The sequence below is a fragment of the Hevea brasiliensis genome, chromosome 5 (assembly GCF_030052815.1).
Source record: "Hevea brasiliensis isolate MT/VB/25A 57/8 chromosome 5, ASM3005281v1, whole genome shotgun sequence".
Classification (NCBI taxonomy): Eukaryota; Viridiplantae; Streptophyta; class Magnoliopsida; order Malpighiales; family Euphorbiaceae; genus Hevea; species Hevea brasiliensis.
The window spans coordinates 67,018,527-67,028,329 of record NC_079497.1 but is presented as its reverse complement, the minus strand read 5'-3'; the positions used below and the strand labels follow the sequence as shown (position 1 = coordinate 67,028,329).

Below are 9,803 nucleotides of genomic sequence, written 5' to 3'. Positions count from 1 at the left end.
ATTGTATTAAATTAAATTAATTCTTAAATATTCAAATTATGTTTCGTTCTTTCTTTATTTGTATATTTTATTCTCTTGTTCTATTATTGCACCACTAAGCAGCAATGCTTAGCGCGATGGAATTGTTTTCTCGCGCAGGTACTGAAGTTAAAGCCCAGCGAATACTAAACAGACCTCCTCAGCAATGCATGTAGATAGAGCCCATATAGATCATATTTTATATTTTGTATAAAATGCTTAGAAATTGTATTGTAATGTATATTATGAACAAGTAATTAATAGGAATGTGATGTAAATTGTGAACCTTTTCCAACTCTGGAGGCAATGCCATCATATATGCCAATGGACTCGCTCTTTCCAGAACCTCATATGGCCCAATGAAGCGAGGACTCAGTTTACTCTTTCTACCAAACCTCATGATCTTCTTTTTAGGAGAAACTTTAAGGAATACTTTGTTACCCACACTATATTGAATATCTCTTCTCTTCATATCAATGTAGGACTTCTGTTTATCCAACGCAGCCTTAAATCTGTCTCTAATGAGCTTAATCTTTTCTTTCGTTTACTGCATAAGTTCGAGGCCAATCAACTTCCTCTCGCCCACTTCATCCCAACACAAGGGAGTTCTACACTTCCTGCCATACAATGCTTCATATGGAGGCATTCAAATACTTGACAGATAACTATTGTTGTAAACAAATTCAATCAAAGGCAAATGTGTGTCCCAACTACCTTCAAACTCAATCACACAAACCGAAGCATGTCCTCCAAAATTTGAATGATCCTTTCAAACTGGCCATCTGTCTGTGGATGGAATGTTATACTGAAGTTCAATCTAGTTCCTAGGGCTTTTTGGAGACTACCCTAGAATCTAGAAGTGGACCTTGGATCTCTATCTGATACAATAGACACTGGCACTCCATGCAACCTCACCACTTTATCAATGTACAATTTAGCTAATCTTTCCAAACTGTAATCCATCCTCATTGGCAGAAAGTGTACAGACTTTGTCACACCTTACCTCTCTGTAAGGTATAATATGATCCCGTAGTATACCTAATAAATTACCGAACTTCACCTACCGATAACCCATTAAATAAACTACAAGGGATTTTAAACCAATTTCCATTCATTTTAAAGTGTCAGGTAATGTTGAATAATTACTAAAAAGCCTTTAATTGAAGTTTATGTCATGAATTCAAATTTTGATTTTTTTGGGATTTCAAAAATTTTATAGAAATTTTGGCAGAATACTGGCTAGAAATTGAGAAAACAGTTCTTGAAAACCTGTTAAAAATACTTCCAATATGTACAAGGGCATTAAATATTATACCCATAAAAGTTTTTAAAATTTCCTTTAACTACAGTTATAGCAACTCACTCTGCTACTTTATCCTTCTCCCTATCTGTGACAGCAAGAAAAAGCCATCACTGAGTAATTTACTCAGTGGTGTACAATAATAATTTTTAAAAGTCACTAAAATATAATCACGCATTGATAAGCAAAAAATTTAAATTTTTTTTTCACATTTATAATTCACAAAACCGATGCCAATATTTTTAACAACAATTTATCAAAATAAATTGTAAACAATAGTGTTGCCAATAATTACACAACTTAGGTCATGACACAAAATTTTACGATCAATGCCGTGTTGTACACTGCGACAAAGCAATCTACAACCTCACTAATCGAAATTAATGAGGGAGGTGGCTAGCTAGCTATATGAGTACTCATCCGATCTCAGCCTCAAACTGGAAAAAGCTAGAGAGGGAGGAACATAATCAATCTCAACTCTATAGATGGAGGAGGAACATAATAATATTGTCATGCCAAGTGTGATTTCAAAATCCAATACAAATCATTTCATTCAAATAATTCAATTTCAAACACTAGTCATATGTAATTGAAAATTGTCACTTATAAATTAGGCAACACAATATTTCCCAAATAGATTTCTCAAAACTATAACAATCACAAATTGTTCACAACACACTTATTCAAATAAATTTTCTAGTGGAAAACAAGGAAATCAAATTATTGTGCACAAGCCACTTTTGTTTGCCTTGACTTAGTCCACTCTTCCTCCTTCCTTGGAGGGCTCCTTTCCAACTGAAACACATAATTAAAGTGTTTCAATACCCTTCCAAATCATTTCTAATAATAAGTCCAATAAATAAATTTTGCACACTTAATTTTACTTAATAAGTCGCATAAGATTGGGTTCTTTGCATTTGAAGTTATTATGGTTACTATTTACATAAATTTTTGACTTTTTCATAATTAATAGGTATAAAATTTTAATTCCATGCTAGTACCACATTTTGGGTTATAAACTTATTGGCATTAGTTACCAATTACAATTCAAGTCTTCCTAGAAGTAATTTCAAATTTTCAGTTTTTGTCATCAATGTTTACTATTCTATTGGACCAATCTACAGTGGAAATTTGGCTAAACTTTCTTCATCAAAGTTGTTCCTTAGTGTCTCTAATTTAATTCTTGTTTTGAATCACTCCATTTGGAGTTTTTTAGCTCAAGTTATGTCATTTTTACCATAACTGGTTGGATTGCTCTATGTCCAAAATTTCTGGGCAAATTTGGTTCTGGCAGTTTTGATGACCTAAATTTGGTTAGCAATTTGATTAGGTTATGGTCAGAATTTGGATTCTGTTCTTCATGAAAGTTGTTCTACTATGTCTAAGCTTTCCATTGGTTCAAGAATCAAGTCATTTTGACCTCTCTACACAAAGTTATTGCCATTTGAACATTTGTTGTTCATTTGGTCAATTCTGCCCAGAATCAGAGCACCAATTTCGGATTCAACCCAATTTTAGACCAACTTATGGTCAGTTTTTGGGTAAGGTTTCTTCTTAAAAAATGTAGCATTATGACGCTATTTTCAATTCCAATTGGTCTAACACCAATTGGAGCAACAAAATTCAACTTATGGCCATCTAAACTTGTTAGACTCATTGGTCCAGAATTCAGCCATTCCACATTCACAACTCATTCCAATTCCATTCATCAATTTACACTTATAAACACCCTAATTAACCATAATTGAGCATCACAACATCAATTGGTCAATAATTCTCAAAAATCCCCAATTTCTTCTAAAACCCTAACCACCATAAACCCTAATTCTCCTAATTTCCTAATTCATGCAAATTCACTTCACTAATCATGTTCAACACCTCATAAAACATCACAAAGCATGTTTCATTTAAATCAAATTCATCAAATCCCTCACCCTCACAAGCTGACTGAAATTCATAGATTGAGTTCTATATATAATTTTTCAATTCTTAAGTAAATTTCCACTTAGTTACTCTTAATTACATGAGCATATACTAATTCAAGCTAAGAAAGAGAGACTCACCTATGTGGAGCTTTTCTATCTTCTTAAACTCTTCAATTTTCTCCTTTCTTTCACTTTCAATCTTCAACCCAAGTTGTAATTTCAAGAATTGGTGTTGAAATTTATGAAATTATGAAGGAAAATTAGGGTTTTGTAAGCTTTACTTACTCATCCATGGTGGATATTTGAGAGAAGTGGAGAGAGAGAGGGACAGCTAGGATTTGGGGAAGAAGACCACTTTTTTTTTTCTTTTTGACTTTTTATTTATCCCCTTATATACTTATCCCAAAAATGATTTAATTAAATTATAAATTTTAATTATGTCATGCATACATCATCATGATGTCATAATTCATTATAAAATTGAATTTTTCTTTTCCTTTTTCTTTTCTTTTATACACCTCTTCACTTTTACTCTATTTTTCATAATTTTAATTTCCTACATTTTAATGGACATTTAGGCCAAGAGTCACCTCTGAGGGTGAATTGACCAAATTGCCCCTCATCGGATCTGATCAATTTTTCTAATAGCATTAGGTTGCTTCCTAAATTCTGTTTTAATTATTTGAACTTGTTCTCTATTCTTTTCTGTGGTTTTCACATTACTATTAGCTTCACAATTATCCCTTGGCCTTGGGTGTCATAGGGTCCCATATGAAATTAGGGTAACAACTGAGCTCATAGTCACTTCCCGGTTCGGTCACCCATCGCCGGGATCTCGGGTCATTTAATTGATTATGCTTTATTTTTCTTATTTCCATTTCACCTTCATGCGACTTCTATTAATTTTTATTTATGGCTTTTCTAGATGACATAGATATAGTTTTAGACATCCTGACTATCTGGATAGACACTAGTCACCAGAATAGTTGAATGTATAGACTACTTAGTATGGGGGTGTTACAATTCTCCCACACCCCCCCCCCCCCCCAAAAGAAATTTTATCCTGAAATTTTTCCTGATATTAATCTCTGAATAGTTGTGGGTGCTATCTCCTTATGTTCTCCTCGAGCTCCCAAGTAGCCTCCTGGCTTGAATGATGGTTCCACAACACTTTTACTAGAGGTATCTGTTTGTTCCTCAGCTGCTTCACCTCATATGCCAAGATCTCTTTAGGCTCTTCCTCATAAGTGAGGTCTAGATTCACTTCAATTTCTTCTACTGGTAAAACATGAGAGGGGTCTGATCTATACCTCCTCAACATAGACACATGGAAGACGTTATGAATCCTTTCTAGCTCTAGAGTTAGTGCTAATCTATATGCCAAAGGACCCACTCTCTCCAGAACCTCATACGGCCCGATAAAGCGAGGACTCAGTTTCCCCTTTCTGCCAAATCTCATAATCTTCTTCTAAAGGGAAACCTTGAGGAATACCTTGTCACCCACTGCATACATAATATCTCTTCTTTTTAGATTAATGTAGGACTTCTGACGATCTGATACAGCTTTGAGTCTATCTCTAATAAGCTTAATCTTCTCCTCTGTCTGTTGAATAATTTCTAGGCCAATCAGTTTCCTTTCACCCACTTCATTTCAACACAAAGAAGTTCTGCACTTTTTGCCATATAATGCTTCATATGGAGGCATTCCAATGCTTGATTGATAGCTATTATTATAAGCAAATTCAATCAAAGGCAAGTATGTGTCCCAACTACCTTCAAACTCAATCACACAAGCTCATAGCATATCCTCCAAGATCTAAATTATCCTCTCAGGCTGGCCGTCTGTCAGTGGATGGAATGCAGTACTAAAGTTCAATATAGTTCCTAGGGCTTTTTACAGACTACCCCAGAATCTAGAAGTAAACCTTGGATCTCTATCTGACACAATAGATACCGGCACTTCATGAAGTCTCACAATTTCATCAATGTATAGTTTAGCCAATCTATCGAGGCTATAGTCCATCCTCACTGGTAGAAATTGAGCAAACTTGGTCAATCTATCCACAATGACCCAAATTGCATCAAGATTCTTCTATGTTCTAGGCAAAATCCATCGTAATTCATTCCCATTTCCACTCGAGAATTAGTAGTGACTGTAGCAAACCAGTTGGCACTTGGTGTTTAGCCTTCACTTACTGACAAGTCAGGCATTTGGATACCTACTCAGCTATGTCTTCTTCATACCCATCCATTAATAGTGCTCTTTTACCATTCTATACATTTTAGTTCCACCAGGGTGCATAGTAAAAGGAGAATCATGTGCTTCCTTCATGATGATTTGCTTCAATTATACATCATTTGGAATGCACACTCTGCCCTGGTGTAACAGTAAGCCATCATCATTCATTGAAAATCCAGTTTTCTTGCCATCCCAAGCTTCTTCCATCAATTTCTAATATTTTTCATCATTTTGTGCTGCCATTTTTATCTGATTAATCAACATTGGCTTCACTTGCTAGGTAGCTATCATCTATCCTTCATCATCCATCTCCAGATGAGCATGTAGTACCCTTAACTCATGCACCATAGACAAAGGAGAAACCTTTAAACTAGCCATAGTCTTGCGACTTAAGGCATCAGCTACCTCATTTGCTTTCCCTGGCTGATAATCTATTAAGCTGATAAGTGCATAATTTATTAATTTTACTTCCATCACATTTAGTGTTTTTAACGTGTTTTTATGTTTAATTCAGTTGGTTAAGTATAGTTATCTATTAGGCACATGTTTAGAGAGTTGTTGAAATAATTGTGTTAAATGGAGAAATTTGACTCTTGTTGTATTTTTCAGGGTTTTGGTGAAGTTCCGGAGCTATATAGTGTGGAAGGAAGCTTGGAAAGGTCGAAGGATTGAGAAACATTGTTGATACAAAGTACACAGGCCGTGTAAGCATAACTAGAGACCCGTGTAACATTCTTCCAGAAGGAATCCATTGAACCAAGGAAGAAACAAAGTACACAGGCCATGTAAATTGAATCATGTAAATCCTGGAGACCCGTGTAACTTTTTGTGCCCATGCGAAACATGGCCATTCAGCTCCAGTAAGTTACACGGCCCTAGGCCGTGTAGTGATACACGGGCCGTGTATCCGTCGACAGTCAGATTCCTAATTTCACTCCAGTTGCAGTTTTTGACAGAGACTCTAGAAAAACCTAACCCTAGACCATTTATTATAAATAGAAGAGATAGCAGCCGCACCAAGGAGGGAGAGACGCCCCCAAAAAACACCATTCAGCAGCCTCTCGATCTCAAAAACACCTTCATTCTCCATTTTTTTTTTTTTTAGATTTCTTCTTTATTTTTTTGTAAGCCATGAACATGAGTGGCTAAGTTTTTAATTTAGTTCAAGGGATTCAAGTTCTTCTGCTTGATTTGTGAGATCAGGTTCTTAATTTAATTTATGTCTTTTTGAATATCTATTGTTTTCTGATTTCTTTGTCTTTGATCTATTGAATGATTTGCTAAAAAGGCCTATTAGTTGATTGTTTGATGAGATCAATTGCTAGTTCATCTTCATAATCCGTAATTGTTGTGTAAGATTGAACATAAGTAGCAATTAGGTTTTATTGATTATGATCCCAGTTTTCGATAATAACCTAAGGTGGATTAAATGATTTATGCTTCATAAATTGTTGTTCAGCTTAACTACTTCCCTTTCTTAAAGCAGTTATTAATTTGATAAGGATTGCTTAATACCAACTCAGTTAATAATTAGAGTCAATGAGAGTGCTGGGCTCGAATTGATGAGTATAGGGAAGTCAGGGGTTTACCTTGCTGTTTGGTAAATCTACGTTAAGGATTCAATAAGAGATAATTATATTTCTTTTGTCTATGATAAAATCAATGCATTGGAATGAGAATTACCTTGGACTGAAGTTTGTTTAAATTGAGATTTTCATATTTAGTTCTTGAATTTATGCTTTCTTCTGATTTTATGTTACAACCCCCCCCCCCCCCCCCCAATCTTTGTCTATTCCGTTTCCATTACACAAGTGCGCGAAGAACCAATAATTCAGTCTCTAGGGTTCGACCTAGATTTACCACTTGCTATAGAAAATATTTCATACTTGGTGATTTCAGTTAATTTAATTTTTGGTGAATTCGACACCCATCAAGAATTTTGGTGCCAATTTCGGGGACTGAAGTTTATTTGATTTCGTGTTTTTGGTGTTAGATATTCTGTTATTAATTTTATTTGTGAAGTGTTGTTATTTTTCAGGTTTTTGGAAAAAATTACGGTGTTACTGTTCATTGTTACTGTTCATTAAGGATTTTGGTTGAATTTGGAGGGCGGCTCATACCTATTTTGAAGGAAATGATGCTCTGATCAAGACCAATGAATCCATAGGATTCTTTGGCCCCACCCTCTTGAGGCCAAATTCCATTGTTTTCTAGGCTTTTGAGGCATTTTTCTGTTTTTACTTTAATTTCTTTTTGTTTATGACAAGAACTTCTCAATTTGGTGAGTTGATCTTTGACCCAAAAGTAGAAAAACCAGCTAAGCAAGGTAGGCTTATTCCGAGTACATCTGAAGAAGTCCAATCTCCCAAGGAGCTAAGTTCGGGTTCGAATTCAGATTCAGAGTCAAATTTCAAAAACAAAACCATGGCTACAAGGACTTTGAAAGAGTTGGCTGCTCTTGATCTAAACCAATAGCCTTTGTGTATTCAATAGCCTGCTTTAAATGTTGCTTGTGAGTTGAAATCTGGACTAATCCATTTGTTGCCTAAGTTTCATGATCTTGCAGGTGAGGATCCGCATAAGCATCTAAAGGAATTTCATGTTGTGTGTTCCAGCATGAAACCTCAAGGAGTTTCAGAGGATCAAATCAAGCTTCAAGCTTTTCCCTTCTCACTGGAAGGAACAGCTAAAGATTGGTTGTATTACCTTCCTTCTAGATCTGTCAACTCATGGAATGGGATGAAGCAAATATTTCTAGAGAAGTATTTTCCTCCTTTCCGTGCTACCAACAAAAGAAAAGAAATTTGTGGCATTCGGCAGTATAATGGAGAGAGCTTGTATGAGTATTGGGAATGATTTAAGAAACTGTGTGCAAGCTGTCCCCATCATCAAATAAGTGAGCAGCTTTTGATTCAGTATTTTTATGAGGGACTTCTACCAATGGATTGTAGTATGATAGATGCTGCTAGTGGAGAAGCTTTGGTTGACAAGACACTAGAAGAGGCAAAGCGGCTGATTGCTAACGTGGCAGCAAATTCTTAGCAGTTTGGAATGAGAATGGATCACACTCCCATGAAGGTTAATGAGGTAAGTACATCTAACCTTGAGAAATAAATTTCTGATTTAACTTCTTTAGTGAGGCAGTTGGCTGTACGGAAAATGCAAACTGTTAAGGCATGTGGAATTTGTTTGGGTTTAGGTCATGCTACTGATATGTATCCTGCGTTACAAGAGGATGAATCAATGCGACATGCTAATGCAGTAGGACATTATGGACAGCCACAACGCAGGTTTGATCCCTATTTGAATACTTATAATCCAGGATGGTGAGATCATCCCAATCCGACTTATGGGAATCAACCGGTGCAAAACCAATACCAGCAGCAAAGACCACAAGTGAATCAACCACAACCGCCTCCACCTCCACCTCCACCTCCCTCAAATCAAGGTATGTCACTTGATGAAATTGTTAAGGCTTTGGCTAATAATACCTAATAGTTTCAACAGGAGACCAGAAATAGCATTCAAAATATAGAGAGGCAGATTGGTCAGTTAGCCTCATCTGTGAGTAAGCTAGAAGCTCAAGGTTCTGGAAAGCTTCCATCACAAACAGCCATGAATCTTAGAGAAAATGCAAGTGCGATACTGTTGCGGAGTGGGAAAGAAATTGATAATCAGACTCCACATGAGCCAATGAAAAAGAAGAAGCAAGGAGAAAAAGAGCAAGGAGAAAAAGAGTCTGAAGTTCCTAAAGTTGAGGTAAATACTGAACCTAACTTGAATAAGATTAATAATTCGGTTCTTCCTCCATTCCCCTACAGGTTGGCTAAAAATAAGAAAGAAGAACAAGAGAAAGAAATTTTGGAGACTTTCAGAAAGGTATAGGTGAATATACCTTTACTTGATGTGATCAAACAAGTTCCCAAGTATGCTAAATTCCTTAAGAAACTATGCACTACAAAGCGCAAGTTGAGGAATAATGAGAAGATTAGTGTGGGGGAAAATGTGTCAGCATTAATTCAGTAAAAGTTACCCGCTAAGTGTAAGGATCTAGGTTCGTTTTATATTCCCTGTAGAATAGGTGATTCTAAATTTGAACGTGCAATGGCAGATTTAGGAGCATCTATTAATGTTATGTCAAATTCAGTTTTTCAAACTTTAAATTTGGGTCCTTTGAAAGAAACCAATGTCATTATTCAGTTAGCTGATCATTCTAATGCTTGCCCATTAGGAGTAGTTGAGGATGTGTTGGTGCAGGTCGGAGAATAGATTTTTCCTGCAGATTTTTACATTATGGATATGGAGGATAGTGTTCCCACAT

At 35.9% G+C, this 9,803-nt stretch overlaps 1 non-coding gene across 1 annotated transcript; it reads right to left on the bottom strand.

Moving 5' to 3' along the window:
* Positions 1-8,269: 8,269 nt before the first annotated feature.
* LOC131180418 (small nucleolar RNA R71) lies at positions 8,270-8,376 on the bottom strand. The gene has a single exon (XR_009149193.1). It is a non-coding gene; the product is annotated as a small nucleolar RNA R71 (small nucleolar RNA).
* Between the last annotated feature and the right edge of the window lie 1,427 nt (positions 8,377-9,803).